This window comes from Lontra canadensis, unplaced genomic scaffold (genome assembly GCF_010015895.1).
Source record: "Lontra canadensis isolate GAN:19392208 unplaced genomic scaffold, GSC_riverotter_1.0 scaffold4, whole genome shotgun sequence".
Lineage (NCBI taxonomy): Eukaryota > Metazoa > Chordata > Mammalia > Carnivora > Mustelidae > Lontra > Lontra canadensis.
The window spans coordinates 3,245,582-3,272,599 of NW_022630998.1; positions in this window are offsets into that span (position 1 = coordinate 3,245,582).

A 27,018-nucleotide genomic window follows, 5' to 3' on the forward strand; every position below is an offset into this window, starting at 1 on the left:
CCACATACAACATAGGAACCAAATAAACTCAACACAAATTCACTGAGCACCTAACTATGTCCCAGGCACCATGCTGGGTTAGCTACAGAACTGAGAACATAGCTGGTGATTAGAACAAGGAAGAAGTCTATTTAAAAACAAAAACAAAAAACAGGTCCCATGCCCAACGTGGAGCTTTGGCTCTGAAATCAAGAGTTGCACGCTCTGTAGACTGAGCCAGCCAGGTACCCCAAAGAGGCAATACAGAAAATCTCAGAGCTTTGGCTTTGAAAACTTTTCACCTGGGTTCCAGCTCTTTGACTTACTAATTGGCAACCATGGACAATTTAACTTCTTTCAACCTCAATTTTCTCATCTTCAAAATAAGAATGACAATAACACCTACTTCCTGGAGCTCTTATGAGAAATCTATAATGAAATTCATGAAAAGCACACATAAGTGCTCAAAAAAAAATGTTAGCTGTTATTAAGAATGCCTCATGAACCTAATTCATTCTCTGCAATCCATTCCCTCCCAACCTCTCTCTTTAATGGATTAGGCAATCTGATTTCCATCTCGCTTTCTTGTCTGGAATGAGTAGAGGATGGGGGAGGTAGAGAGCATCAGGTTAGTAGTAACAAAATACAACAAGAGTAGCTAAAGTTATTTGAGGACACACATTATGCCAGTCACTGTTCTGAGCACTTTATATGTATGAATTCATAATAATAAATACATTATTCCAGTAAATTATTTATTTGTACAAATCATCATTCTAATAAACTGCTATATGTCACCCTAAAAATTTCTAACCCCAAATAATACTGGCATAGAAAAAGTTTGACTGTGTGCAGTAAGGGCAAGGGAAGGAGAAAACAAGAAGTAGAATCTACCTGTATTATTACACTATAGTTTTTCTTTTTGTATGTGCCTGGTAAAAATAAATAAATAAATAAGACTGAAATACATATCCTCGTTGTAAGAGAAACATTGTATGCCTGACAGTCTTAGCCAGGAGCTCATGTGCAAGAGACACAGGGAACATATAAGCCAAGAGAGATACCCAGACTCCTACTTCTAACACTGGGCATTCTTCACACTGTGATATGTAATTAGCTATGAATTAAACAGCAATGAGAAGTGGCATTTTTAAGCAATTGTGGCATTCTTAAACTTTAAATGTTTGATGTGTGCAATGTTTACCTTCCTCAACAAGTAATCAAAAATTTAAAAAAAAAAAAGCTTCATTTAGCAATGTGCATGACTACTGATCAGAAATGCACAATTTTTTCTAAAGTGAAGTTTTTGCAAAATGGAAATAAACACACTGGAGGAAATATTTCACTGTATCTGTAAATGTATGGTTTTTAGGAAGAGTTTTCTGGATTACCATAATAATTTTACTTAGAAATAAGATAGCATTTTAGAAGTTTGAAATTACTTTTTTTTTTTTTTTAACTTTGTAAATTTGTTCTCACAACCCATGCTGATCCTATAACTATTGTGCAAAATGGCAGGACACAACTTCCTCTCTCTTAAACTAGGACTAACCAAACAGTCTGAAATACCTCTGCACCTCAAATATTTACCAAACAATCAAACAAGTTAAAAGCAAATGAACAGGAAATTTATCATTAGTAGCTTTTTTAAGAAAATGGAGAGCTTTAAAAACAAGAGCCAATAAGGTTTGTTCCACACCAACACCCTAAATCACAAAAGCTTGTTCTGTGATAATTGTGGAATTTAGAGAGAAATTCTAATTCAATGGTTACGTCATGTCAAGTGACTTTTGGAAAAAAACACTCACTGATGATCTAAGTCTCAGAGGCCCCAATACATTCTATGTTTAACCAGTTACTCCTGGCAGCAATGAAATATGGCCACCATCCTCAACAGGGAATTTTCTTTCTTGGACAGAACGTAGAGTTCAGGGTCCAAACCAGAGATAAATCAATAAAAATCTCTACACGAGAATTTTCTTGTTAGAGAAAAAAAGTGGAGAAAAATGAGGTTTGGGTTTTTTTCTTTTTTTCTTGTAATTCTCTTTTGTCTTTTCTTGGCTATTCCTTCTTTCTCTTCTTTTTTCTGTTTTCTCAAGTTTCCGTGTTCAACACCATGTCCAAAGCCTCTCCAATTTCATTAATTTCTGCTACATCACATGCTTCTTCAAATTCTCCTTTGAACCCTCTCCCTTTCTAGATTCTGAGACCCATCTGGGGACCTAATGGATGTATGTATGTGTGTATGCATTTACACACACTCATACAGAGATGTGCAATTAACAGTAACTTTGGCAGGAGGTGGGGCAGGATGACCAAGGGAGAGGGAGGTCATGGTTATGGTGCCTCAGAGCCATAGTCTATTGCTGAGAAATCAGAGACTCAAAGGGTTCTATCAGTCTTAAGTCATCTGAGGGCTAATTGGAGACCCGTAAACTGACCCTAGGCCCCTTGACTGCAAGGACCTGCCTGCTATGTGAAGCTTCAGAATATTTTCCAAAACACTAAAAAGCATTAGTAGGAAGTTTAACATTAGTTTTCATTGTTATACTTCTTCCAACACCAGTTCGCATGTAGCATGAATGCCTAAAGATATACAAGTTTACAAAGTTTGATGCTCAGAAGAAAAACAGAGTTATACGAGTTTACAAAGTTTGATGCTCAGAAGAAAAACAAAGTAAAGGAAATGAATACTTCAGAAGGAGTCAGATTATATTACCCTGGATTCTTAGCCTTAGGTTCAAGAAGTGAAGTCAGGCAACTCGGAGGAACCACTTGGTTTAGAATTCCTCTGAATTCTTTCAGTCCCTTAGGCCAGTTAAAGGGAAATGATCTGACTGTTCTGCATCTGCTAGTGATTGAAGGCAAATGGGAAGCATCGCACGAGTTCCCGTTCAAGAAATATATAGCGCACATGGCTATTGTGAAAGCAAACACTGCAAATCGCAGCGGATCCAGCCTGACTAATGAACACAAGACACCTCCAACATATGGGGGAACTACTGCCTGAACAGAAACAGAAGGAATTACCAAAAATGTGCCAGAGAGAAAAAGCAAAAATAATTTATTGCAAAGATGTGTATGTGTGTGCTAGTTCCTATGTTATCCTCAATATTTAGTCTGCTCTAAAGTAAAGAGAGTTACATTTCCAATGAACTGTTCTTGAGAACACCCCCCACAACCCCCATAGCCCCGTTTTAGTTCTCTAAACATTCTTCCCAAGCAGTCTGTGTGATGACATAATAGAAGTCTGATTATCTAGGGAAACTTTACAGGCATTTCAACCAACGTTACTGGCATGTAACACTGGAAAGATTCCCATATGGATTTGGAATGGGTTGTGATTAAGTAAAAATAAAATTTGTGTTTATCAAGGGGTGTGATACATTACAAAAGGAGGTAAAGTAAGGCCAAGCTATTTGCACTTACCAGTGCAGATTAAAGTATAAATTACGGCAAAATGGTATTTACCCCTTCCCAGCATGCCCATTTTAATAATGCTTGCTCTTGACCTCTGTGAACTAGACATTCAGGGAACAAAAGTATGTAGGCGACAGTGGTATTTGTTTTGGTCCAGCAGGATTTCTTGGATCCAAAGGTTGAATGGGAATCTTCTTTCTAAGCCAAATGTGTCCTAAGCCAGAAATTTCTCAGGCTCAACTCAAACTTCACTTCAAACTTAGGTTTGCCAGAAGAGTTAGAAAGAGCCAGACAGAGCCAGAGAGAGAAAGAGAGAGAGACTAAGAGACAGGCATACCTCCTTTAAGAAAAACAGGTTTAATCTGAAAAGAATGAAGACATAGACTGTAGGTTTTGCATTTCTCACATGCTGGGTAAAAATAACACATTAACTTTAAATTCATTTTGGTATTGTCTCATTCATATGATTCTTCTCAAACCAAGTACCCAGCATATGCAAACAGCCCTCCTAATGTCCAAAGTCAGACCAATTCCAACTTACACTCTATTAGTACTGTTACTATTTTCTCTGTGATTAAACCTAAAAAAGCTTTTTGTTCAGAACAACAACAAAATAAAGGGCTCATCTTTAACTCTGAACCTAGGAACCTCTGAGAGTTGCCTGTTTTTGCACAATAATGCTGCCAGACTATATGTTAGATCGTTTAATGAATAATGTCAAAATCACTTTTTTTCTCGAAAAATGCTTATATTCTAATGCAAACCCAAGACAATAATAAATACTTGAATATTAACAGTTCCAAAAATAGTGTTTTCAAAATGAATAGAGTGGAATAGTCCTAAAAAGAATACAGGACTCAAGAGTGTTCTGGAATGTTTTGCATTTTTTTCCTAAACAATTTGAAAAACCGTGTCAAGTAAGTGAAGAAAGAGTAATAATAAAGGGATTTGCTGCATTCATGTTCATGTCACATTCAAGAGCCTGTGAAATTATTTTGCACGGAAATCTAAAATGCTAGACTAATTCTTGGCATAACTCAAAGGCAAGCACTTACTTGTTCACACTCCTTGGTCTCTTCCAAATATAATAAGAGCAGCTTTGGAGATGCTTCTCCAAGCAAAGTAGCTTTTGGAGAAAAAAGAAAAATCTTCAATTCAGTTCTAGCTATAGGACTTAGATTAGTTTATGGATGTCTGACTCTATTAATAACAGTATATTCTTACCTATGAACCAGAAATTTCATTTTAGAAAAAAAGAAACATATGGCATAGAGGTGTGTCTTGTTTTTAAGAGAAAGTGTAACAGAACAACACTCTTCCTTACAGTTTAGGATCTCCAACCCATGAGCACTGAAAACAATCTCTGTAGTCAAGAAGAACCCAGTTGTACTATATTCAAGAAATGTCAAAACTAGTTCATTTCACAGTTAATAGTCAATAAGGGTTAACTTCTGGTTAATAGTGAGACTGATAGGGCTTTGGTCGTAATGCCCAAGGAAGCTGGGAAACAGAGTTCCCAAGCTTCAGACTTTGGGGCAGGAACTTCATCAAACATTGGAAGGGTAATCAAATGGTTCTAGGCAACCAGCAAACATAACAAATGTCAACCAGAACCTATGCTTTGGCTTTGTCAACATTAATATATTCCATCTTAAACATCCCAATAACCTGTTAGTCCTTAACACAAATATGCTCTTCCTCCTCCTATAGAGGAAGAATCAAAATTCTCATCAGTTACCATATCCAGCGCTCTTTCTCCAGCTCTATCACTATATAATGACAGACTTGCACCTGAGAGCTATTGTGATATTAATCATATAAACCCATATATTAATCAATATACCCAGCCTAAGATAGTGGGGAAATAACAGAAGAGAAGGTGGGGGGGGGAGGGTGGAAAATCACAGCAGTAAAAACAACCATCTTTGTTTCTGAAATTATTTGGGGCTTATAGCTGGCACTAACAAGTTCCCTCTTCCACTCTCCATTCTATACTCCTCTTCCTTCAGCAACACCTCAGCTAATTTGGGATCCTTTGCCTGGTGAGGTTATTTAAAACGTCATTCACAAGGAATCTGCCTGCACTGGATATTATATCATTTCTTTTTTTTTCCCCCAAGAAAAAAATTATTATATCATTTCTATAGCAGAGTCAGTCTCTGTCCAAGGAGATAGTCTTCTTTACCATTTTTAGCAGTTATCCTATTTTTCTTGATAACTAGGAAAAAGAACCCCAGTAATTACAGGAACCCCCTTTTTTGCTGATTTATTCAATGGCCAGGAGTAGACTCAGCTTCTAATTTGATGGAACCATTGTCCCCTGGTGGAAGCATGTGTACATTAAGTCCTAATATCTCCAAATCAGCAGTCTAGGGAAAAGGTGATGTCGAACAAAAATTGGGGAAGTGTATCATTGACTGCAGAGTGAAGAAGTCATTTTTGCTTCTGTCCCTTTGTTGCCCAGACCCATGTTTCTGGCCATGGGAGAATGATCACAAAATATCAGCCACTGGTTTGTTCTATACCAGATTCTATAGAACAGACACCAATCTCACAAGGCCCTCCAGAAATCACAGAAATAAAAGCTTCAAAAGATCTGTCATCTTTTCATAAGCCCAGATACTTCATATATGATGATAAATAAAACATTTAATAAGTCCACAGACAGGTTCTTTGGCAGAAGCATGGTAGACAAGGAAAGAGAACTGAAATACAGATAGTCATCTATTCCAGAAGGAGGATACATTTCAACTAGTGTCATATGGCTGGCTGACTAATCTAAGGTATAGATTAGTCTCAGCTGGTCACTGTTGCTAGTAAACTAGTTTCCTGTGAATGATGGTAATCAGGTTATCCTCAGTGAGAGTAAATATCCACTGGCAAGCTCATGCAAAATTTTATTACTCATACCATGGCTACATTGTTCATGGCCCTACAAGAAAGCACTGAAGTGACTTGTCAGCCAGGGAAGGAACGCTGACTGATAGCTATACAGGAGAGTTGTATGGATGTCACTATGTACCTGAGTGTTGGAATTCTCTTCTGCACCAGGCCTCATCACGATCACTCACATGGAGTGTTTTCAAACACCCAGATAATTCTTAAGCAATCTTCCTTTACACAAAACAACACCTCTCCCACCCCAAATTCTACTCCTTCCACTATTACCCAATTAGCTGCTACTTCTATGTGAAGATCTGTAGCTGCAGACATCTCTTTATCAGACAAAGTGGATAACGAGAGTCACCACTTGGAATTATGCCCATAGGAGGGTGACCCTGTCCAGGGTTCTTCAGACCTCCATAACTACAAAAGTCACAACAAGCTGCCTCTGGCTATCGGCATGTAGTGCAACATTTTCTCTTATCCAGGTTCCAGCAACATCCCCTTCAGGTCATGGAAACCCACCTATGAAGCCACAGGTATTGGCTAGAGTACGGACGGCAATCTGAAAAATGTGTGCCCATTGGGAATACTCACATAATTTATCTGTGCTTTTAAGCTGGGTTTCTGTGTATCACTGTAATTCATAATAAACTATTGCCAGCCCTCTACCTTTATGCTTCCTGGAAAGCTCAAAACAGATACCTCAGATTACATAGGCAGCTTTTAACTGATGACCAGGCATCCAGTCTGTATGTGTGACCAGGGCAAAACGAAGAACTGTTTGTCAAAAGGAGAAGAGTTATAGGTGAAGAGGCATGGCTTCGCTCCAAAATCACTGGATGTCCATGGCAATTATCCTGCTGTGTCTTTCTACCAGATCAGGCAGCTTCCTCATCTGCTATAAACACTCCAGCACCATCAAGTCACTCGTTCAAAGGACAGTGCCCTTGCTACTTGCCTTGTAGCCCAGACCAGTAGGAAGAGATCCTCTGTTCATCTGTCAGGTATAAACTGCTCCCAACATCAAACAGGTCTACCAAACATTCTATTGTTTGCTTGCTTGTTTGAAAGGTAGGGGGGTATAAGATGGAACAACTAACTTTCACTTTTTTATATAAACAGTCCAGAAACACCATCAAGGTCACAGAACTCTGTAGTTATTTTAATGGAATTTTCTACTCTCTCGCAGTCATGTTATCTTTTATGGGTTCTAGAAGACTCACTGCTTTCTAGGTCCTGTATCACTATACATATCGTTATAGCTATTATGGCCTTAATGTAACTGATAAATCTAAATAACCATTTGTCAGATAAAAGCCAAGGCTTCCAATGTTCTCTTCTTATTGACATAAGTTTTAAAAAATAAAAAAAGATCTTCCAGCCCAGCAGCTGCATAACAGTTACCAGGCCCTGGACTGATTTGCCCATGTACACAGTAACAGCTGCAGTGGAAGAGATCACCTAACTGAGCTCACAGTAATCACTGTCATTGTCCCGGATGCATGTGTCTTTTGCACAGGTCCACAATGTGAGTTAAATGGGCTTTTGGTAGAAAGCCTCACTTAGGCAAGCAAACCACATCCAACACATAAGCCAGGACACAATCTATTCCAAGATCTACTTTATGTGCACTTTCCAAAACCTTGACACTGGTAGAAATCATAGACCTCCTTCCCTCATCCCACGTCTTCAGCACTCCTTGCCAAATATATTTTTCCAAATTTTTACTGATGTACAGAAATCTTCTCTTTACTGATGTACAGCTATCTTCTCCCAAATTTGACACTATGCTTGGTGTTACATATTTTAATCCCTCTAGAGCATCACACATCTGTGTGATGTGACTTTTGATATTGGTCTAGAGGCAGTGAGGATTGGTGGAGGTAGAGCTTGAGAAGTATTGGTCATGACCCCAGGTAAGGTCAATTCAAGGGCTTTAGGCACAAAAGGGACAGCCAGAGAGAGATGAGGGGAGCAAAGGGGAAGGGTTACTGCTTCTTCTGATGGGGATCATCAGTGGGATATGAGGACTTATTCCCTCATATGCTTTCATTCCATTATTTAGGTTATACCATATCTCATTATTCAATTAATAGTAGTGTTTCAGAGAAGAAGAAAAGATTTAGCCAGTTGTATCACTGAGGGAAGGGATAACAAACGGTAAAAGTGATTAGTACCAGAAAACTCAGTTCTACTGAGTAGAAAATTATTCCTCTGCTCATTAGACAATTTTTTTTAAATGTTTATGCAGTAGGCAAAATCCTCCTTTACTTTTCTGTTTCTATTTATGTAGCAAGTGTAGAAATATATAACATATTCACACTACGGAAGCGAAATGCTGCTGACTTTTTCCCCCTTGTATGGCAAATTAATTTGAAAAAGGATCCCAACTGTAAGAACTATTTCATGCAGTGGAAGAATACAGAGTGTAAATTCTTTGGAAAATAAGGTTTAAAAATAAAATTCCAAATTAAATAACCATTTTATAATGACACTAGGTGACTCTAGGGCATGCTTTACTGGGCTATTAATACATGCCTCAAGCAGCTGAAGGCACCCAAGGCGTGCATTAATAGACACTAAAACACGCCCTGTCATGCTTTAATGCTAAATTAATTAAGCAATAACATGACCCGTATTAAGGTCTTTCTTGGTCCACCAATTGCTGAATGGAAAGAGATAAAGGTATTTTCGGATACTACTCAGCCAAACAATTGTTAGTTTACATACACAAACAGAATAATGTTTTTATAAATTATAGTTTGCGGGGGTTTTTGTCACCCAAATAATTTCAGTTAGGTTTAGGACAAAGAAAGGCAATTTTTAGCTCTTTTAAGCCATAGCCCTATCTGTTGATTAAAGTATTTCCTTTGAGCTTACAAATACAAATACACATCTGATGACTTTGGTTCCACATATTTCTTGTTTGACTACCATTTGATCAGTGAATCAGAAAAATAAAAACTTAAAAGAAGCATATTCAAAAGGCACATACACTTGCTATAGGAAGCAAGTTTATAGTCAAGAGTTTCACACTGCACTTATACATTCTATCAATCATTGTTTTCATCTAATTCCTTTGATGCTGAATTTTTTTAAATGCTGAATTTTTCTAAATTTAACTTCAGAATTACTACTGGTGAGAAAAAGCTCTTAAAACATTCTAAATGATAATTGCTTTGTAAATACAGATGCTACCCTTCACATGAAAAGAAGAGAGAAAAATTATACATCAGGAAATACATTTAGCATATGGTATGGTATAACTCAGCTTTTCCCCTGATTGTGAACAAGGACTTTTGTCTATTTTGTACACTGATGTATCTCAAGTGCATAGAAAAATATTTGGTACACAGTAGATCTCAGTAGGCATTTGTTGTGTGAATGAATAAATGAAAGAATGTTTGCTCTGCATCATGTAGTATATTAAGGAAACCAAAGTAAACACTCGTGGTTCTTCCTCTCAAGTGCTCACAACCTCCCAAGGAAAGAAAAGAATGCTTTTGTAACTAGCTATGATGTAATTCTGGTTTTTTTTAATCTTGATATTTAAAAATTCATCTTGAAGGCTATTTGGGAAGGGTTCACAGTGGCCATTTTGAAAGTACAGGTTTTTGGGGCGCCTGGGTGGCTCAGTGGGTTAAGCCTCTGCTGTTGGCTCCGGTAGTGATCTCAAGGTCCTGGGATCCAGCCCCGCATCGGGCTCTCTGCTCAGCAAGAAGCCTGCTTCCCCCTCTCTCTCTCTCTCTGCCTGCCTCTCTGCCTCCTTGTGATCTCCCTCTCTGTGTCAAATAAATAAATAAATTCTTAAAAAAAAAAAAAAGAAAGTACATGTTTTCACTAGCCTGGATGGGGAGTTGCTTCAGGCAGGAACAAATGAATCACAAAGGAACAAATGAATGGAAGTGCATTGTAACAACAGTGTTAGGTAGGGTTGGAATGTGGGTAGGGTGCCTGGAATGCAGAGGACAGACTGGAAGCTTGGACTTGTCTGGTAGAAGACCTTGAACACTTGCCTAACTGTCAACTTGTATTCAATGTCATTAGGGGTTCAATTAAGAAAATATTTTTAAAAATCTGTATTATCTAGTAGGGGTTCCTTGATGATTATTGCAAAAATGTATTTAACAAAATAATGGCCATGCACCTAGGTGGTTTAGTCGATTAAGCATCAGCCTTCAGTTCAGGTCATGATCCCAGGGTCCTGGGATTGAGCCCCACATTGGGCTCCGCTTGTCCCTCTCCTCCCCGCTTGTGCTCTCTATTGCTATCTCTATCTCTCTCTCAAATAAATAAAATCTTTAATAATAATAATAATAATAATAATAATAATAGTAATAATGGCCAAAGAAACCAGATCAGAGTGAATCAAAGAGTAAATATAATGGCAAAGACAATTTTTAAGAGAAAAGGATAGCGGACCATTCCCTCAAAATCACAAAGCTATACCAGTCAACTCAGTGAGGTATGTAGAATTAAAATGGAACTGGATTAAGGGCCAAGAAGCAGATATACATATATCATATAACTAAAAGTGACATATGAAGGAAACCACATTCCAAATCACTTGGAAAGAATGGACAATTCAGTAATGCTGGAATAACATCAAGCCACAACCATATTTCATTCTATAAACACAAACGCACACACATACAAATCTTAGAGGGATTAAAAGCTTAATGCTAACAAGTAAAACTTTTAGAGTGAAATATACTTATTATATTGCTAAAGAAAAGCATTTCTTAAACAAGACATATAAAGTACGAATCCACAGAAAAGATTGTTATTTTTACATTATAAATTAAAATTAAAAAATTCATCATGACAAAAGACACTATAAACCAAGTTCATAGACCAGTCAAGTTATTTATTAGATCTAAATCTGATTTAAAGCTATACTCAGAATATATAAACAGATCAAAAAATCAATATAAAGAATCCAGTAGAAAAGCAGGATATTACATGAAAAGGTAGTTTACAGAAGAAGAAACCTGAATATGCCAATGATCATAAAGAGTGATTCATCCTTGTGGATTCTCAGTACAAATTAAAACAAGGAAATCCCATTTCATATTGATTCAACTGGCAAAACTGAATGTGTCCAATTGCCTATGGGAATGTACAGCCACATCTGAAAAAAGTTTGACAAAACCTGTTGAATTCAAGATGCACAAACCATAGTTCTCAGCAATTACACTTCTACACATATTCAATGTGGAAAATCCAACACAAGTACACAATGAATCATATGTAAGGAGGGCAATTTTAGCACACATTTCAAGCAAAAAACTGGGAAGAATTCATTTATGGAGAAATGAATGAATAAGGTACTGTTGATGTTTATGCAAAGGAGAATACTTTAAGGTAATTAAAATTCATCAATACGGGGAAACCCAAACATAACACTGAATGAACAGAGTAACTCAACAAAGACTATAGATAGGATGGTAGTATTTATGAAAAATTGTAACTATAAACAAACATCCCACATTTTTATGACTATATATGTGGTAAAAGTATAGAATCACATCCAAACATAAAACACTCTAAATTTAGGATAGTAGTTATCGCTAAGAGAGACGATAGTAATGGAATGTAGAAGAGAGGTGATAGTAATGGGAATATAGAAAAATAGCAGAGACTACAATTTTATGAATCAATAATGTCAAAATGATAACATGTCTTACCTCTGCAAAAAGAGTAATGATAAGTTGTCACAACATTTTGGGTTAAATAATTCATAAATATAAATTAAAAATTAAATATACATAATTAGAGTTTAAGGTAGTAAGTGGTATTCAGATGTCAGCAAAATATTTCTAAGTAAACATTTCATGATGTATTTTACATTACAGATATTTTCTTTTAATTTTACTTGTTTATTTATTTTTTAGAGAGAGTGCATTCTCAAGGTGGGGGAGGGGCCGAGAGAGAGAGAGAGAGAGAGAGAGAACAGAGAGAAATCTTAAGCAGACTCCATGCCCAGGGCAGAGCCTGATGCAGGGCTCTATATCACGACCCTCAGATCATGCCTTAGCCAAAAACAAGAGTTGGCCACGAAACCAAGTGAGCCACCCAGTTGCAACAACATTATAGATATTTGAAATTCCATGAGGGAAAGGGTCATTCTCTTAGATTACAGAGTAGACAGTACTTTTGTGCAGCTATGTGTGGATTCATGGCAGACCAGGCCAGACAAGTATATTTGCTCAATAGATAATTAGGGAAAAGATCTGATCTCATTATTCACACATTTAACAATTACTTACTGAGTATGTACCATGTTCTAAGCAACAATCCAGATGCTGAAGTTCTAAACAGACAAAAATGCTTGCCTTCATGGAACTTATCTATTAGTAGGTAGAGACAAGAAATAAATATAATCAATAAGTAAAATAGAAAATAATATGTGCAAGGAGAAGAAAGAAGAGTTGGACAACTGGTCAAGTCTACCAGTGTTCAGGAACAGTGGTGGAAGAAAGTGTGGTATTAAAGAGGGAGTGATAGGATCAGTCTTGCTGAGAAGCTGATTTCTGAGTAAAAATTTGAAAAGTTGAATGGGGGAAGATACACAGGTATATGGAGGACTACGCAAGGGAAATATTCAGTTCAAAGGGCCTGAGGCAGGAATGTATCTGGTAAATTCAAGAAATAGTAAGGAAGCCAATTTGGCTGAAGTGAAGGTGAGGAGAGGGCAAAAACTGGGAGATGACGTGAAAGAGAAAACAAATCCAGACCACGTTAGGTCTTCACAGGCTTCTTTAAGGATTTTGGTTTAGTCTGGATGATTTTGAGAAGAATGATGACTTTCATGTAAAAAAGACATATTGGCTACTATGTTGAGAAAAGAAAGTATGGAGAGGATAGAATCAGGGATCTCCGCTAGGAGGCTTTTATAAAAATCCAGGCAGGAGATGATGATGGCTCAGATACATAGAAAGATAGATTGTGGATATATTTTGAAGTTAGAAGCAATAAGATTTGCTGAGGAAGTACATGTGGGGAGTAAAATCAAGGTTAGAGTCAAGAATGAATGCAAGTTTTGTGGCCTGAGCAACAGAAAGGAAGAGAAACAGAAATTTATAGATTTGGGGTTGAACAGGTAGAGCATATCTGTGAAGAAAGAAGAGTAGTTCAGTGTGTGACACAAAGGAAACAGGCTTGTTGGGGAAAAGGAATTCAAGAGTCTGTGTTGCATAGTCTGTCAAGGTGGAAAAGGTGACACAACGATCTCTGTTCGATAGATGTGGGTTAAAAGCATTATTGGACTGGATTTAAGAGATTAAATGATAACAGAGAGATAGAGAGGCTTTACACAGAGAACTACTTCAAGAGTTGTGGGGTTTTGTTTTTGTTGTAATTTACAAAAATTTCTGCAAGGTGAAGCAGAGAAATGGAGTGATAGGCAGAGTGGGATGGGAGTGGGGGCAGGTGGAATCCACCCCCTTGAGACCTCTACTTGCTCAAGTGGGATCAAGAAAAGATTTTAATAATGAGGTTAACTGGTTTGTTTATATGTTGATAGGAAGGATGGGAAGAGAGAGATAGAAAGAGAAGGAGAAAGGGAAAGAGAGAGGGAGACTGAGAAGAGACTGTGAACCTAAGAGGAGTGTCTGGCATTGGATAGGAGAAGGCTGGTCCAGGACAGTTAGAGGAAAGGTGAAACGTGTAGGTGGATATTCTGCTAAGAACATAGTAGATAGGAGGATGGGATTTAGGCAAGTGCTCCTTCAAGTGCTTTAATTTTCTTAATGAAAAGAATATGAAATCATTTCTCAACTGTGAGTAAGACAAGGAAGAAGTGTTAAAGATTTGAGATGAGAGGAAATTATGTGGATTATTTGCTTAGAAGAGTGGGTTAATGAATGCACTATGGAAATGTAAGATTGCTGGGCATTACTAGGGATCAACTGTTGGATTGCTGATCATGAATTTGAAGTGAAACTATAGCTATGCATTATCCTCCAGTCATGCTCAGTTGTATGGATAATGTTTATTTATTTAGGATTGGTTTTGCTAAGAGGTTATGATGAAACAAAATACAGGAAATAGCATTGTAGATGTTTGCAAGAAAGTAGTTAAGATGATGGTGGAATTTAAGTTGGCTAAGAAAAAGAAAATGAAACAGGCATGGGATACTGAAAAGATGATAGAATCGTAGCTAGTAGACACTGGTATTTGGAATTGCTTAAGTTGGAGGTTTAGAAATAGAGAAAGAATGAACTGGAAAGATGGGTGGTGTTAGATGGGGAGTGGATACTTGAGATTCTGAAGGGGAGTCAATTATTACCAATAACATGGCTAAGATATTGACATGAGAATTATTAGCATGTAGACTGAACATGAGACTATAACAATAAGGTACCCAAGAACATCAAAGAGAAAGAGAAGTATAGAAAAATGTTTGCTTCTGGGACACCCAGGTGGCATAGTTGGTTAAGCCCTTGGCTCTTGGTTTTTGGCTCAGGTCACAATCCTAGAGTCGTGAGATCGAGTGCCGAGTTCAGCCCCAAGTCAGGCTCTATGCCTAGAGCAGAGTCTGTGTAAGATTCTCTCTTGCTCTCCCTCTGCCCCTGCCCCCCACACATGCCCTCACTTTTTCTCTCTCAAATAAATAAAAAATCCTTTTAAAAAGTAAAAGAAAAATGTTTGCTTCCCTTTGCATTTCCCTCTGGAAAAATATAAGCTCCACTACTCATCCAACACTGTTTCTAAGATTTCTCTGTTCACATTTTCCTCTCTTTGATGGAGGTGTGAAATAGAAGCAATGAAGCTTTCATACCCAAGAGAAGGGAGAAGCACAACAGTTGGAAGAATCAAAGTCAAAAGACCACAATTGCCTTATTTGTAATTTTTTCCTTCCTGTCTCATCACTTTTGATGCCACAACTGTGCTAATTTTATAGCTATTATAAAGGGCTGGTAAAATTGGGCTTGATCCATAAAATGTCCCTTTACAGGAGTCTTTTCAAGCACATGTATGTTAAAGTGGCCATAAAAAGAAAACTTTAGAATTTGTGTACTGGGAAGAGATAATTGCTGCATCCTTTGAAGAAAACGCTATTTGATTTGGGTACCTTCAGACAAGCTCTTTTGAAATGACATGGCAACAACATTTCATTCTAGCTGATTAATCCACATTCTTTTCTACTTAGACATTGGTACCTTGAAGCTTCAGAAGAGAAAGATTGTAGTACTGTCTGATATGACCACTTCATTGGTGCCCAAGCTTTAACCTTCCAATTTAAACTTTAGTTATAACTCCACTTTCTACAGGCATAGAAATGTCGGGTGCTGGGTTTTTGTTCACCTCTCTAGCATGCTCATTGAAGAGGCACTTGGGTACATTTTGTTCAAAGTCAATGGGACTTCCATCACTGAAAGATTTCAGCAGTGTCTACAAAATGAACATTTGGTCTGAAATAGCGTGCTGTGACCCACAGCTGTAACAACCAGCTGTGTCTGCTCAAACTTTAGCCATCAGCCAGCTCCATCGTGTAATGGAATCTTAGTCACAGAACGGCTACATAACAATGGGTTTCACAAGGTCATTTTAAAAGAAAAACTATGGTGAGTATGAACAGTTGCTAAAAATACAAGGTTATAAGTATAACAAACACAAGAGATATCACTGATGTTTTACACAGACCGAATGTATATGAAGCATAAAAAAGTAACCTGGCCTTGCAGTTTAATCAAATACTATTTTAAAAACATAATATGTAATTTTAATACATAATGCATAAATTGTGGACTAGCAAATGAAATCACAATGGACTCAAGGAATAAATATCAGGACTATAAAAAGTAATGATATTCACATAGACTGCAATGGTTAGGAATCTCAAAATCTCACAAAGTGGATGAGATTTGTCACCTAAAGAAACTTACAAGGATATGACCACATAAGACAAAATCTGGCAATATGTTGAAAATTAAGATTTACTTTGTCTTAGAAAATATGATTATGAAGTCACTAAACATTAAGCATAATATAATATTTATATTTATAATGTATCTATAATAAAATATGAAGTAACTATGTTAACAAAAATGTTTTGATGACTAATGGCTAACCCTAAAAGAGAACCAGATAGTTCAAATTATTCAATATATGTAGGAGAGGGCCTGCTAATTCTAAATTACTTGTCCTGGTTTTTATGAAAAATATCCCAGAACTTCTGTTTTTCGTTGAAGGACCACACCTTACCAGCCTGGATATACACAGCCTATTGAAACTGACCAAAGCCAATTCGTTCATTTCCCATTATTAGGTTCTTTTTTGGCAGGCAGAAAGATTCTGTAGTAGTAAAAGATAGGTAGTGCTGTAGGCCTCTCCCCCACCACCTGGATGCCAGGTGAAGGGACAAATGGAAAGTAAGTCTCAGTCCAAGTTTGGTACTCATGTAAACATTTATTAGTAAACGAAACTCAAAACAACAACAAAACAGTAATATGGCAGGTTCCAGAGGCTCAATGATGTTTTTAAACTCTCTGATAGCATCTCTCAGGAAAGATTCACAGGAGGCATATTTGTCCTGTTTATTGCTGATGTAGTAGATCAGTGCAGTCTGCAGGATATCCAGATGGTCCTGATCTCTTTGGATTATGTTATGGCAGAGGGCAGGAGAGTTAACAGCACTAGAGCAAATCTACAATTGCATATTGTTTGCCTCTTCCATGTAAACACAAATTGTAATCCTACTTTCTGACTGGAATAGATAAAAGAATTTGCCAAATTATTATCCTCAGACCATGGACTTGAGGCCATGTTAAATGGCTCTACAAAAATAACACATCTGGAATGGCAGCTGCCTTTACAGATAGCACTTAGCTGAGTGTGCAGTAGCTTACTTCCATTTTATAGGACACAAAAGGGGTTTTTTGTTGTTGTTATTGAGTGGATTTTTGTTGTTTTTTGTTTTTATTTTTATTTTTTTCAGAGAGAGAGAGAGAGAGAGAGCACAAGGTGGAGAGGGGTAGAGGGAGAGAGAGAGAATATTAAGCAGGCTCCATGTCCAGCCCAGAGCACAATGTGAAGCTCGATCTCACAACCATGCGATTAAGACCTGAACTGAAATCAAGAGCCAGAAGCTTCACTGACTGAGCCACCCAGGTACCTCAGACCCAACAGGTTTCTTCCAGTGGCCAAACCAGTGAATTAAATGGAAACAAGATGAGGTTGCCATCCTGTATCTCTTAAATCTGTGCTGCTGTTCAATAAGATGGCTACTAAGTACATGTAGCTATTTACATTTGATCCAATTAAAACTAAATGAAATTACAAGTTCATTTTCATAGTCACACTAACCACGTTTCAAGTGCTTGGTAACCACTTCCGTCATTACAGAAAGTTCTGTCACCAATAAGCTTTAGATCCTTAAAGGTAGCACTACTTTAATCCCTCCCCCCATTCTGGGAAGCTTGGTTTTGATTTATATTTTGATAGGGGGAGGGGAGTAAAATTTCACAGGCTTCTATTTGGACTTCCCCAAAATTAAAGGTCATATGCCATAGGCCAAGAACTCAATATGAGTAGTAAGCCGACTATGACATATGTCAATCTAAACTGAATATTTAAGGGCCAGGAAAATAACCACTGGATAAGTCAGCTGACCCAGTGGACCCACTGTAAGCCAGATACTGGTCAAGAATGCTGTTACTGGGTTACTGGCTCAGTCCTTAAGTGTCTGCCTTTGGTTCAGGTCATGATCCCAGGGTCCTGGGATTGAGTACCACATTGGGTTCCCTGCTCAGCGGGAAGCCTGCTTTTCCCTCTCTCACTTCCCCTGCTTGTGTTCCCTCTCTCACTGTGTCTCTGTCAAATAAATAAATAAAATCTTAAAAAAAAAAAAAAAAGAATGCTGTTATTACTTGGCCCTGAAATGCTTCCACTCTTACAGGGGAGCCATGACACTTCAAAGTACTGATAGCAACTTGGACATAAAACCTAACACTCCTAACAACGTTTCAGTTTTTCCTTTTCCTCAGTATATAGTCAGCCTAATAACTGAATGTAGATCTCTTTCAGAGGTGGTTAAGGGAATTACCACAGTATATCCAGCTATAGTGTTACAACATCCTTTCTTTGGTTCCCTGTCTGAAAATCAGTTTGGTTCTGAAGCCAAGTAAGGGACCATAATTCCTTAAGACAAGAACCCTCAAGTCTCTGGGTCATTTATCCTGGCTTTCTTCTGATGGTTCAAACTGAGTAGTGCTCATGTTAACCACACATATATTTTGTCTCTGGGGATGTTCCAAAGTATCTCCAAAATTCTCTACAAATCAGGTCTCCCTGACTATCACTCCAATCCTACCAACTAGTGATAATTTCATCCATTTGGCTTTCTACATGTAAGAATTGCCCCTTGGCCTTTGCTATTTCAGGGTCCTATCTGTTCTGAAATGCCTATTTAATCCTACGATCAGTCTAACAGAAGAGAGTCACCATTAAGCTTTTTACTGATATTTGTGCTCCTCTCACATGTGGATACCCTACAGAATTTCCCTGAAACATAGTCATCTGATGGGTCTTCCAGCTTTACATAACTCTAGTACACCCACCTTCTTGAGTCTTTCAGTTCCTTTCTTCACCATCTGCCAAGGCACTTCTGGCATTTCAATGGCACTTAGTGTGGACCATCATTTTTTCATGCTGCTATGAACCATGCTAATCGCTAGTTTACTATCCCATTTCCTGGGATCTTTCTCAGGACATTTAAATCCTATGTATCTCAGAAGAGTGTGCCCATATAAACACTCCTCTACCCAATCTTATGATCTTATCTCCTTAACCAAGGACTCTTAGAATTTATTCTTTTCCATTACATGTTGTCTAATTATGACAGCTCCTTTGGGGTACTGTCCCTTTCTTTCCTTATTAGACCCCCATGACTCTAGCTGGATTATACAATGATTTAACCCAAGTTATAAGCCTATTAATCAAGAGACAATCAGGAGACAGATCCTGAGGTTGGTGTTCTCAAGTAAGGGGGAGAGTGCTAGGGATTCCTCTCACCCACAGAGAACTTCTGTGCCCAAAGGACTGCCCTCTTCTTACATTCAAGAATTGGCTAACTAAGGAATATCTGTAAAGGGTCCTCACAGCTGCAAAGCTCCCTGTGGTCTTCTGAAGTCTCAGGGGCAGCTGTCTTACAGTTTAACTTCTCTCTGTATAACCTGACTCCCTTATGCTCTCATAGACACTGTTCCCCAGGGCACTCTCCAGTAACCTTCCTACATGCATATTTTTGCCTCAGAGTCTGTTTCCCAGGGAAACCTGAGCTAAGAAAGTGTGTGAATTTGATCTGTATTCTTATTGTCCATTGTGTACCCCCTTTCATATAATCCCACCCGAAAATGCTGAAATTCATTTGCAAGAAGTAATGTCAGAGGCCAAATAGAGAAAAAAAAAATAATAATGCATGTTTGAAATACTGAAAGTTAGGGGGGAAAAAAGAGTTATATAATGTTTCCAAGGAGATTAACACTAACAGGCTGTGTTTCGTTCCAAAAAAAGATGAAGGAGGGGGTTGGGGGCAGACAGTGAAAGAATGGAGGAGAGGATGCTGGGAGGAGATTTGGCATCAAAAAGGCGTATGTGAAAGAACAACAGTAAAACTGAGGAGAATGCAATGGGAAGCCCAATTAGAGGAGGAACACCCCATTAGAGGTCACTGAGGTGGCAACATGGTAAGAAACTGTCAGTCAGGAAAGCTTATAGGTGTTGCACCACAGTGTATCCAGCCTCGATGGGAGTGGATGGAACACCTGGTGCTTTACACTCTTGGCTGAGCCACATCACACCTCATTAATGGTTGTATCTATTCCCTTTCTTCCCTCAGAAAAATGTTAAAAACTTGAGATGAAAGTGTGTCATTCTAAAACATATTTGGCTCAAAGAAAAAGATGCTTCCCGGGACTACAAAAGATCTTTCTTTAATGAAACTTTAATTAAACTTTGCTTTAATTTGGATCACAATGAAGAAAATAAGGGACTTTTCATCTTGCCCCATGTGGAAAGTGTCAGTGTCTCCCATGAATAAAATGCTGGCATTTAAATCCCTTGCAATCTTTTAGCAATTTTAGCTCCACTGATAACTAACCATGACAACAAAACCAAATGCTCCCAATTTCAACTACAAATAGATATATCTTTACGAGGGATGCAAGTATCAGAACTGTATTTTTGCATGCCCTCTAACAATCGTAAGAACAATGGTAATCAGAGGGAACAAAGGCCAGAAAATAAAATTTGGAGGAAGCCACAGCTCCACCGTTTAGGATTAATGAAATAATAATTGTCATACGCCTCTCAAAAGCAGCTGTCAAATGGCAATGTACAGTTAGCATGAACTAATACTATTCAGAACAGTTCTTAGGTGATACATATTTTAAGTTATCTATAAAGAATACCTACTTGAAAAATGTCAACTTCAGAAAAGACTCAAGCTCGGCATTTGAATGTGTCATGTCTAGAATCTGGTCTGTTTCATAAAGAATGTTCTAGTTGTCAATACTGGTGTCTGTTACCTCACCACTGAGAAGTACTCCATATGTCTCAGATCTGCTCTTGACCACAGACACTTGCCAAAAAGAGACAGGAAATGTGTCCTCATTTGTACAGAGTCAAAGAAAGTTCATAATTTTTTGGAAAAAGAACTTAAATGCCTCCTATGTACTGAGCATTCTGCTACGTGTGTGAATTACAAAGTGGGACAAGAAATGAAGCCTGGTCCTGAGGACTGAGAAGTGTCGTTAATGGGTTTTCCCCAAACACACCTTTTTTAATCATTTTGCTACAGCAGGACAAAAACTGGGAAAGGACTGCTTTCACATCTACGGCAGAGGTCTGCAAACCATAGTCACTGGGCCAGTGGCAGCCCTCATGACCATGGGATATGGTCATGCTCATTTGTTTATGTATTATCTACAGCTTCTTTTATGCTACAGAGGCAAAACTGAGTAGTTGTGACAGATATAGTCCGGTTTACAAAGCCCAAAATATTTTCTGTCTGGCCTTTTACAAAACAAGCTTGCAAATCCTTGATCTACAGGAAGGAAAGCACACTTGAAAGTAGCTCCTCTCTATCTGCCCCACACCTTGTACCAGTAGCAAAGCAAATAATAGCCAGTGCAGTTACTAAAAAGCCTAGGCACATGCTGCTTATAATTTAGCTTAAATTTATGCAAGCTTTTGCTACAGAGTAATTCCTTTAAATGCATGTCCCATTCCTTTTGGTTTGATTGTTACATATATATGCTGAATGTATAATTATAACCTGCAGTAAGATTAGCATGCAATCACCTTACTGTCACCAAGCCATTAATTTTCCAAACATTCTATTAACTCTGTAATGGCAACCATGTTGGTTCTCTCCTATGCCCTAAGTAATTTGTTGAGCTTCAATATAAGGAGCATCTGGCTGAATAGGAGAAAAAGGAGTTCCCAATACAAGAGCAGAAGATAAGGCAAGTTTAGAGTGCTTCTGCTCAGAATTCAGGAGCCATTCTGTGAAGTATAGCCTGTGTTCCCAGAACATCCTAACAACTAGCCTTCATTTAGAATCTGCTTTCCACTTCTTCCCTAGTTACGATGGAAGATCACTGAATTCCTGTTCCACAGACCTATAGCTGCCAGGTTCAGGAAAGTGGGGGCACTGGAACATCAGACATTCAGTCGACACTGAATGATCAGTTCTTACCGGTGATGCATCTCAGGATGCTGATAGCTCATAAGAGAGAGGGGATCTCATAGGACAAAGAGTCAAGTCCCAATGGCAAGTTACTTTATCTGCAAATAATTTAATACCACTCTTTAACAGGATATTATTTTGAGGGATTAATCAGTAAAATGCAGAATACGTGGACCTCATTCTTGAGTAGTGGGAATGACTGCGGAGAAATGAAGACCAAAAGAGACGAGTTACATCTTATGAGACATCCAGGGATTCAGAGAGTGACTAAGAGTAGCCTCTGCTATGGAGGCCACGATACACACAAGCCCCATCTCCTCTCCCCTCCGAGCTCCTCGTCCCTCCGTCCATGGAGGCCACCATGGACAGAAGGAAGGGAGAGGGGAGATCGTGCTATTGTTGAACATAAGCCCTGAAAAGCTTCTTAAATTCTCAATTGACTGGATTTAAGTGCATGTTTAAGTGAGTCCGGATGAGTGTATGCTTATCCTGAACTGACAAAATTATGTTTTGCACCATCAACTGAAATGACCCCGAGAGCTACATTACATTAGAGAAATTGTAAAAGGTATATTATTGTACATGTTTGTGACTAAGAAATTTGTGCCAGCCCAGACATAATATTCTTAAAGTTCTCTCTGCTTTGACACTCTAGACCCATTATAAGCAGCTCTGACACATGCTGAGCTTAAAGAAGAGCTAAGTCTGAGAGCAGATCTTATAATGCTGCAGTGGGAATCTCAGTCACAGTATCCCCTGCCCAACTGGCTAGGGTCCTGGGCTGCTGCGTTCAAGGGGCCCTTCACCAAGCATGGACAGTGAACATCTTCAAAGGTATCTCAGCCTAATCTTTTTCAAGCTTCCAAGACCCCCAAAATCCCCAAACAGAAAGAGAACTTAAAGTAACTTATTAAAGGTATGCAGTGGAATATATATATTTTTAGACAAGGCAAATGTCAAGATGCTTTTTCTCTCATTCAATAGTGTCAAGCTTTCCACTAGAATAGCCCTCATTAACCTTTTTTTTTTTAATTGTCTGTCTTCTGCCCACCCCCAACTCCAGTGAAATACGAACTCCTTGAAGACACAAATAGAAACAGTTTCTTTAATTGCTAGAGCATCAGTACCAAGCCAGCCCCTGGAATCACGCACAAGAAACAAGTAACTCTTTGTGACCCTTCATGAATCCCCCAAAGCAAAGTCAATATAGTTTCTTCTTTTTCTCCCTTCCTCTATTCCCTCCCTCCCTCCTTTCCACCTCTTTCCCTCTGTCTCTGTGATTTTTTTTTTCCCCAGGAGACTGCACAGTCCCAACATGGAACCCACTATTGTAATCAGCACAGTGATATAAAAATATTATCTTCTAATAGGGAAAATAAGTAAATTCATTCTCCTACTTCCTTGTGTGACTGGGTAAAATGTTCTAAGAAAGCATACAGTTCTGAGGGAGAAAGAGCAGTTTTTCTTCACAGGGTGATAGCTATCATACCAAAGACTAGGAGGCAAACCCTCAGAACATGCTATAGCTTCTGAGCCTATTAAGATGCTAATATTTGGCAGATGGGCAGCTCATGGATCCTCTCAGCCCTTGGATGCCTGGGCAAGGTCTGAGGTACCTTCAGTCTTTGGGTTGGTTTCTTCCGGCTAACAGTGGCCTTTTCTGTTCAGCCATACATGTATTTTATGTGAGTTACAACATGAGCAAGGACAGGAAGCACTGAGAGGTGATGGGATTCCCACAACCTCTGAAGTTACTACTACATGGGTTTTTGGGTTTTCGTCAGCATCTGTGGCCCATGAGAAACTGAGCTGCTATTCAGTTACCACAGGTAGGATTAGAGACTCCAGTCTGGGTAGAGGTTGTGGCCCTATGGAACATCCTTTCCCTGTTCCTCTTTTTCTGCACAGAAGAGACATCTTGTGTTGATACGTTCTTCCACTGAAGAGAGTTCTTGCTTGATATAATCACAGCCTGTTGTGAACTGGCTTATAAAAAGTGTCCCATCACTCTTAATACAACCTCATTGGTCCATATACCCCAAGGGCTTTGATACAGAACAGTCTGTGCAGGAAAGTGTTAATACAGCAGGCTTGGGTTGCTCAAACCCTGTAGACTCCCCCAAAAGGACCTGTCTTCAGGACTGGCCCTTGGCCAGCTTCTGGGAAGTGAGCTCTGAGTCTTGGAACATTCTGTATTATAATAGTGCTTATATGTGGTGTGCTTGAGAACTTGGCCATGCTGCATCAGTCTGCTAGTTCGTGCTAACTGTGTGATTTATGGTGAATGCCTGTCTTTGCTGTGAGGGGCTGGAGTCTGAGAAGCCGAGGTCAGCCTTGCAGGTGCCACATGACTCTATGCCCGACTTCCAGGAAAAGTCTTCAACACCGAGGTGAGCATTTCCAGTGAGTAGCCTTGTTCGGCACCACTTCATTTTGCTACATCTTTTTTTTTTTTTTTAAGATTTTATTTATTTATTTGACAGATAGAGATCACAAGTAGGCAGAGAGGCAGGCAGAGAGAGAGAGAGAGAAAGAGAGGGGGAAGCAAGCTCCCTGCTGAGCAGAGAGCCCGATGTGGGGCTCGATCCCAGGACCCCGGAATCATGACCGGACTGAAGGCAGAGGCTTTAACCCACTGAGCCACCCAGGCGCCCCCATTTTGCTACATCTTAACATACATTCAACACCTCTCTTGACATAACTTGAATTTTCTCCACTATCTCCTTTATTTACTTCAGCTTTGAAATGATGAGTCTAGTTTCCAACATTTTTATTTTTGGTTTCTGTTTAAATTCTTCCCTCCAAAGCTCCCAGATCAGGCTGAGTGATCTCATCTTCCTTTGGTTCTGCTCAGTTCCTCTTGATCAGCCCTTTTTCCTTGGAATTTTCCCCTGCCCAGGCCTGTGCTTGAGCCTCTGAGTCTTTTCTGACTAACTTGCTCTGACCTGTTAATGTCCTCAGTTATCCCTGCATCAAGTTCCAGTGTCAAACAAGTACTCCAAATGTGTTCTTTTAGTGGACGTATTTTCAACCTGGGATGCAGTTTTTATTCTCAAGGTATCTGCTCTTCTATCATAAAGAGACAAATAAAAACTACCCACAAGATCCTGAAAACCTAAATATATGTCAGAATAAAGTTTCTATATTGTTCCCAAGACGGTGGCTACTTCATACTCAAAATAAAACCCGATGTATTTTCTTCCAATATTGCAATATATTTGGGTCTAAAAATAATATATTCATCAAGGCCCTTTCATTTGTTTAACAGTAAAAAAAAAAAAAACCCTACTTAATAACTCGTTAGTTTTCTATTGCTGCTATAACAAATGACCACGAACTTAGCAACTTCAACAAACAGATTGATTATCTCATATTTCTGCATGTCAGAAGGTTGGGTTGTCTTGCCTAATTTCTCCACTATAGGTTTCATAGGCCAAACTCAAGGTGTCAGCCAGCTGGGATCAAACTGCAAAGCTCTGGAGGAGAATCACTTCAAGACTGAGTCAGACTGTTGGCAGAATATTCCTTTTGGTTGTAGGACTGAGGTCCTTGCTTTTTTGGTAGATCTGAACTAAGGGCCACTCCTACTTCCTAGAGGCCTCTCTTTCTGGTTCTTCAATGTAGGCATTCCAGACACTGAATCCTTCTCATTCTTGGAATCTCTCTGACTTTCCCCTTCTGCTCCATAAATCTTCTAACTGAAGCTAAAGAAGTTTCTCTGCTTTTAAGAGTTCACGTAATTAGATTTGGTTCACATATTAAATCCAGGATAATCTCCGTATTTCAAGGTGTGTATTCTTAAATACAGGTGCAAAGTCCCTTTTGCCATATCACATAACATGTTCTCAGGTCTGAGAATTGGGATGTGGGCGTCTCGAAGGACCATAAATCTGCCTTTGACAGTAAAGATAACTCAACCCACATAAATGAAAGACTACTGAGTAGAGTGAACTTTAGGGACAGCTAAATCTGTCAGCTCAAAAATATCCACAGGACTCTGTGACTCTCCATCTTGGTAACACTTTTCTTCGATTTGGCCTCATTCCTAGGTCTTCCCCATGGAGCGGGGAAGTTGGTCACCATAAGCTCTCTGCTTATACAAGTTAAGAGGTACCTGCAGTGAGTGTTTGTGAGATGAACATGGGCATCTTGTTTTTAGCAGTATTCCCAGCAGGATGTGATTTCCTGTCAATGGAGTGTGAAACATCTATCTCATCACCACAGGCCTAGAAGCGAAAGACCCAGATAGCTGAGAGTAGAGCTATAATTCTCTAAGAGGACAGGAGTTGGAAGAGTTTAGAAAATGGTACATGTGCAGTTGGAAACAAAAGAGCACAGGTACGATATTGAAAGTGATCCATCTTGTTATTTACATCCCATACAACCTAGGAAGTGAACACTTATGACAGGCACGTAGTCTCGATTCTCATGCTGATATCAAATGATCAAAGTAAAAATATATTTCTTTCAAGTTCAGAGTTGGGTTGATTTCATCTTAGTCATGACATTCATTACACTTTAAAATCTCAAATATCTTTAAAGAAAGGTATGTGACTTAGCATATGTTTTGACTCCACATAAGACAAAACATAGCAAAGTAAACAGTAAGTATATGTTATATTATCTCATGTAACAAAATGTAATGTTGTATTATCTCATATAACAAAGTGTGTGTGTAAGTCAGGTAATTCCAGGGCTGGGTAAGCAAATGTATCTTTAAAGATACAGATTCTCCTATGCCTTATTTGATTTTCCAGAGTTTGGACTTGTCTTAGGTTTGTTGTCTTTAAGATCCTCAGATGGCTATCTCAGTTCTGGGAATCACATGCAGGGAACAATGTCAAGAGAAAGAAAAGGAAATATCCCTCTCATTTGTTTCTTTAACAAATTTGGAAAATCTTTTCAGAATTACCCTAACATCTCATTGGCCAGAATTATGTCACATGACCATACCTTGATCAATTAATTTTCATGGAAATGAGGCCATTAATTGGCTTGGACCAATCAAGATTCTCCCCCTGCCGACCCAGGCTGCTTTT